This window comes from Etheostoma spectabile, chromosome 2 (genome assembly GCF_008692095.1).
Source record: "Etheostoma spectabile isolate EspeVRDwgs_2016 chromosome 2, UIUC_Espe_1.0, whole genome shotgun sequence".
NCBI classification, from domain to species: domain Eukaryota; kingdom Metazoa; phylum Chordata; class Actinopteri; order Perciformes; family Percidae; genus Etheostoma; species Etheostoma spectabile.
Genome location: NC_045734.1, coordinates 11493957 through 11500343, shown reverse-complemented (window position 1 = coordinate 11500343; position 6387 = coordinate 11493957). Strand labels below are relative to the sequence as shown.

The following is a 6387-nucleotide window of genomic DNA, read 5'->3' as shown; positions in this document are numbered from 1 at the left end:
GATCTGTGTCAGTAGCCTTAATTCTTAGTTTATCTTGGTAAATGTGAGCAGACCTATGTGAAATATGTGTTCATCTCAGGGTTCACAGCCTGTAGCGGTAAGGGTGAGTGTGGGTGGAGGTGTGTTGGTCTGGAAGTCCCCTGGGTGCGTGCGCATGTGTGTCTGCCCTGCTTGTGTGTGTGTCTCTGTTTGTCTGTGTGTCGGTGTCTGTGTCTGTGTGTGAGAAAAGAGCCCTGTGAATGATTACAGACGTTATGGGTTATTCCTTTTTATGTTTTAAAGTATGAAAGAATAAAGAAATTGCAGTTTTATTTTATGTAGTGGAAAAAGGGACTTTGTAGGGGACATTCAAAGCTTGCTTTTAATAACAACCCAGGCCATCATCAAACATGTCTTCCGCAGGGGTTTTCCTTTTGAAGGGCTTGACTTCATGACATCAGTGCATTTGGCATGCTCTTTTGGTCAGAAAAAATGCTCTTGGAAGAAAGTCCTCCTCTTTATTGCTACATTTAGCAGCTAAGTTTGGAGAAGAGTGGTCAATAGTGATTTGCATCATTGTAATCTGTCAGAGCTCAAGGGTTTTTCTCACTGAACCTCCTCTGAGTTATTTACCTCAGTTTAGGTTTGGAATTGTAATGCTACATGTCGCCTCCGAGAAGGAATCTACAAAAATGTCACCCTGATTTGGTTTTCTAGTGTTTATATTTTTAATTCTTATCATTTACACTTTACTCTACCAAACCATGCTTTGCATACCAACACTGCTGCACAATCCAAACCACTGTGCTCGACAGCCGAGAAGGGGAATACCTATGATCTCCCTGGGAATGAAATCACCTGCTGCTGACTGTTCATTTGAAATTCCCCTTTTATTACTTGTTTAAAAGGTTTTATTGTCTGTCCATTCGATTGCCAAACGCCGACTGTTCTAATAAATCTAACACTTGGCACGTCACAGATTTACACAAATACAATTTTTATTAATTCTAATTATGCATTGACACCAAATCTAGACACATTTTAAAATGCACAAATTGCAGTACCGGAACACATGCAACCCTTTGTGGTTTTTCTTTTTTTTGTCTAGTTCTGTTTATTCGTTATCTGTCTTTTCCACATCAAAGAGGGAGCTTGTGCATACAGATTTTTTTTTTTTTTTTTTTTGGAAAATCACATTTAGTAGTTAATGTCAAATAGAATAAGATCACCTAACCCTCACCTCGTAGAGCTTGCGCCTCATGTACAAAGCCTCAGTCCTTAACGCACAGGCCCAGCGTTTGATTCTGACCTGCAGCCCTTTGTTGCATGTCTCCCCGTCCCCTTCCTGTCTACAACTGTCCTATCAATTAAAGGCTAAAATGCCCAAAAGTAATCTTATGTAAAATTGTATTTGAGCCTTTTGTGGTCAACCTTATGTAAACAAATGTAACAAATGTTTGAAGTATGCCAATAACGGTCGGTCTTCATACTTTTGTTTTCGTATCAGCATGGGGCTAGCGTTCTAATAGCAATGTTGAGACACACTTCTATTGATAGCCTCTCATTCCTGGTAAGCAATTCTACACAATATGTGGTATTTCACAATGCTATGAGTAGAGGCTCTGTCCTACTTTACACACTGGCCTTTCACCCTGACACTTCCTAGAGAATTAAAGTGATTAATACAAACTTATTTTGGGATACTTGGTGAATCAGTGCTCTTCCCATTGAGGTTAAACGTTCCAATGAAATTCTCTGTTAAGGTTCAATGTTACTTGTGTCCGATAAGAATTTCATACATGCTCCAGCCCATCCTCCACTATTTGCAGACACATTACATCAAAGGCACATCACAAACCGTGACTTAGGTTAAGCACACACAATTCAGTATACTGTATTGCTGATAGAGCCTTTGTTATGCTATTTTTGCTTTGAAGTCCTCCTGTTAGAACACTTTCCATGAGTAGAGGGATAACAGCCAGACAGAGGGAGGGGTTGGTTTCGTACTTGAGGTTACTTTTTAATACCAACATAATTGATCCATTCATTCAGTTCAGCTTGACATGCAGTAAGCCTTAAATTCTTCCTCCTTGCCCGTCTCGCCAGTAGAGCTGTTAACACTATGCTCAGTTTTTTTATTGAATACTTTCCTAAACTTATCTATATTCGCAAAGTTGTGTAGCAGTTGTTAATTAAGAAGTGACCTTATACATATACTCTACATCAGGTTATGCTTCGTCTCACTTTTTAGGCCAGTTTGACTTTGGCACGTGTTCTTTACACTCCACCAGTGTCCGTTTGATTCTTTATTGTTTAGCAGAAGTGAGACATTTCTACTGGATACTGGATCAGAGAGGGCTCTTACTTTATTCAATATTATGTAAAAGGCAGTCTTTTATTAGGGGTCAAAGCCCGAGGGTGCTGGGAATCGCGTTTGCAAGGCAACGCGTTCACAGATCCAGCGGAGCTGTGGAACCCTATTGGTTTCCTAAGTTTTCCTATTATTCTTTTCCTTCTAAAACTGATACTACAGCCTAAACCGTACAGCGCACATTAAAAATACACATACCTACGCGTTCCCTGAATGTAGCTGCATCTCCTGATATATACCACGCCCATTTCCGCCTAGATTTGTATGCGTGAAAAATCGTGATTTATTGTAAACCTACTTTTTCGGACTCCTAGACCGTGCAACCAATCTGCACAAAACTTGGTATCTAGCATCTCCAGACCGACCTGACAAAAGTTATCAAAAGAATTTTTATTGGATTCAGATTGGGCAAATTAAGCAGAAACTTTGTCATATCTCGGCCAAAATGAAATCTTTCAACGCAAAACTTTAGAATCTTTTTTGGCATGACCTTCTGACGCTCCAAAACAAATTTTACACAATTGGCCACTAGGGGGTGCTACAAGTACAAAAAGTTTATATGTCATGAACGGCTCATCCGATTTTTACAAAATTTTGAGGGCACTATCTAGGGCCACTCCTGAGGCAACGCCTACAGTGGGCTACCAATTCGTCAAAGTAGGCCTGGCCTATGGGACCCAGGTTTGGCCTCACCACTTACACTAATGTGAGCAATTTCAAATTTACTATGTAGATGTACAGTGGTTCATGGACCATACATACCAAAAATTACACTTATGTACAACTAGGTGGTGCTCACACATTTCACATCGCACAGTAAAAAACCTTAGATCCACTTGTTACTTGAATCGAGCTGAATCGGATGATATAGGTTATGCCCATTTCCACTAAGAATTTCTTTTTGCAATATCGCGCAATGCTCAAAACCTACTTTTTCTATCTTCTTCTAGGCCGTGCAACAAATCTTGATACATAGCATCTACAGATCTGACCAAAAGTTAAACTATGTGCATTTTACGACCAAACTAATGTTTGTAGCTAGCCACAAAACACAAATGTTATTTTGGCAAATAGTGGATTTAAATGGGAAATTTGCAATTGCAATATCTCTACCATGCCTGCACGATTGTTATACAGTTGCGTTCTCGATTCACCCTGTTATCGATTTATTTGTTTAAATATTTTAATTTAGGCTGTTTATATCTAAATAAAAGATTCATCCAACACAATTCTGAGCAACGTTAGCGTACAATATGGCAAATTATCTTAGAAATTTAGTGTACATGTTGAGTGTAAATGACAGGGACACACTGGAGGTTAGTGCGATTATTGTTATATTTCAGCATATGTTTTCCTGCTTCTATTGACATTTGTTGACATTTGGGCACCAAATGCCAAGCACAACGTCCTCTTGGGAAATGCTGAATCACACTCTCATGGTAACTGAAGTGGTTTTACTTAACATCTTTAATTTAACACGTTTTCTCTCATTTTTGTGTAAGACGACATGACACATTACTCTTTTTTTTCTCCTATTTTTTTCCGATTTATGTCTTGGTCATTTTTAGACCTTTATTGACAGACAGCTGAAGAAGTGAAAGGGAAGAGAGAGGGAGGATGACATGCAGCAAAGGGCCGCCGGTCAGAGGCAAACACGGCCCGCTGCGTCGAGGAGTAACTATGGGCGCCTGCTCTCTCTAACAACTGAGCGCCCGACACATTACTTCATAATGTCACTACTAGAAATGTGTTTTCACTTCAAAACGGAAATGAGGCTTGTTGTTTTTGTGTGAACCCATGAAAAGCTGAAAACTTGCCTTGAGTAGTATTTTTTGAAATAGCTTCTAGTCTTCTTTTCTTTAATATTAAACATGTTGTGACAGTTTCAAACACTTATTAATTCATAGTTTTGACAACCATATTTGCTTGTCACACACGATAAACTCAATAAATTCCAATGTTTCCAATTTTGAGTTGTGAACTGGACAGCGTACAGAGTACCTGCTGAGTGTAATGTGTGCGCCACCCTTGGTCCCATTTCATCACGCATGCACAAACACACACACACACACACACACACACACACACACACACACACACACACACACACACACACACACACACACACACACACACACACTTACTTACTTACTTACTTACTTACTTACTTACTTACTTCAAAAAGCCGATTGTGAGTGTGTCAGACGCATATAAGGCAACATATTTTTCACGACTATGCTACAGATATAGAGCAGAGCGCGGAGGGAGGGAGAGAGCTAAGAGCACTCAGGCATTTCTTCCGCTGACGTTTTCTTGTTGTGCCTGTCACATGCACTCGGAGCAGCCACCACACCCACATACTGTCTCGAGTCACTGGGCCACCTCCACACTTATGCTGAAATAGATGGACACATAAGACAGCAAAAAGGGAAATAATGAACTGTCAAATTGCTAACTAATACAATTTTTTACAACAGTTGACTTGTCGTGGTTTGCTGTGACCAAAGTTCTGGCACATGCTAATATTGAGCAGATTTTAGTTCCTTTATTCTGTTTGGAGATATTAAAACATATTGTATAGTCACTTCACAGCTGTTTAATTTTCCAGGATGTGGACAGGATAAAATCACACTCTTGCAGCCTGGGTAATAAAGGTAGCATTTGAGTACTTACCACGTTGACCAAGGTTGGATAATGATTAACATTGAAGTGACATCGTTCCTCCTTATTATGACAGTGATTACGGGCAGCACCTGAAGAAATGCTTACACAAATGAAAACAGTGGCTTTATGACATATTTATGACCTAATGGAGAATGTATCAGAGTTTCACATTGTCAGTATAAATGCATCCACCAAAAAACGGTACTTTTTTTGTACTTTTTATATTTTTTTTCCAATGATAAAACCAGATTGATACTCGTCTTCTTGTGGCAGAGTTGCCAAGTTGTGGCCCTGCTTTAGTTTAGTTTTAGGGCAGAAAGACCTTTTAATGCAGTCAAGTTGTTAAGCAGGACAGCACCAGGGAGAGGGTAGTAAAAAACAAGCAAAGTGATTTCACTCAATTACATCTTTTTTTTTATTTTAATTTTTTTTACTTTTTTTTTGTGCAATTTCTAGCTCACTGTTGAGATATTTCTTAGTTATTTATTAGTAATCATTTTGTGTTAACTGATATATCCAATGCAGTAAAGCTTAAAAAACGTGCCCACAGTTCTCCACATTGAGCAGTCTTGATGTAATTTGCAGTAGATGGAATACACAATTCTTCCACAGTCTCACAGATGTGTCTCTGGGTTTTTCAGCATACTGTTACATCACATTAGCGCTTTCCTTTAAATGAGTTCCGGCTAAAGCTGTGTGTGCGTGGTCCAAATACCTTCATGTTCAGTTGAGAACCAGCTTGATTTTAAATGTCTGACATTAGTATCACAGGAAGGTTAGTTAGAATATTCATAGGAAATCCGAGTTCTGTAGTACTTGTTTTTGGCAGCATTCATATACCCACCTCTCATTAGATATATCGAAGAACACCCAGTGTATTTAGAACAGAGCATGGAGACATAAAATGCAGCTTTGATTAAAAAGGTGAGCTTTAGCCAAAGTGTTTGCTCTGTGTTGAGGGCGTGGTCAGTCATTTATGCCCTGTTGTTTTTCTTGCCATCAGAATTGGGACTCTGCTGCTGATTGTGAAACCGGTGAGGTCAGTTTCATTCTGTGAATCACGTCCACATAAAATGTTCTCCCTTTTGTTCTGCTCGTACTGCTGCATGCTGACTTCCTGTGTGTTTGCTTTGGTTAGGGGGTGCAGGGGCGTTTACTAAATGGATTTGAGATGATTACTCAGAGGCGATACAGTGTGGTCTGATCCAGATCGACCTATTATCCTAAAAACGGTGTCGGACGTAGGGGAAGTGATGACAAGAGATTTATAAAGAGACGTTGCTTAAACAACTTGAATAACATTATATGAAATTAAGAAAAATGAACTGGAAGAATATGAAATTAAGAAAAATGAACTGGAAGAATATATATAT

At 39.2% G+C, this 6387-nt stretch overlaps 1 long non-coding RNA gene across 1 annotated transcript in view; it reads right to left on the bottom strand.

The window, feature by feature from the left end:
- Window positions 1-3029, bottom strand: part of LOC116697848 (uncharacterized) — a 5244-nt gene extending 2215 nt beyond the window's left edge. Inside the window, exons 1-2 of the long non-coding RNA XR_004334061.1 lie at window positions 2868-3029; window positions 2101-2104 (exon numbers count right to left, since the gene is read on the bottom strand). This is a non-coding gene — a long non-coding RNA (uncharacterized LOC116697848). The remainder of the gene's footprint in view (window positions 1-2100; window positions 2105-2867) is intronic.
- Window positions 3030-6387: the final 3358 nt, after the last annotated feature.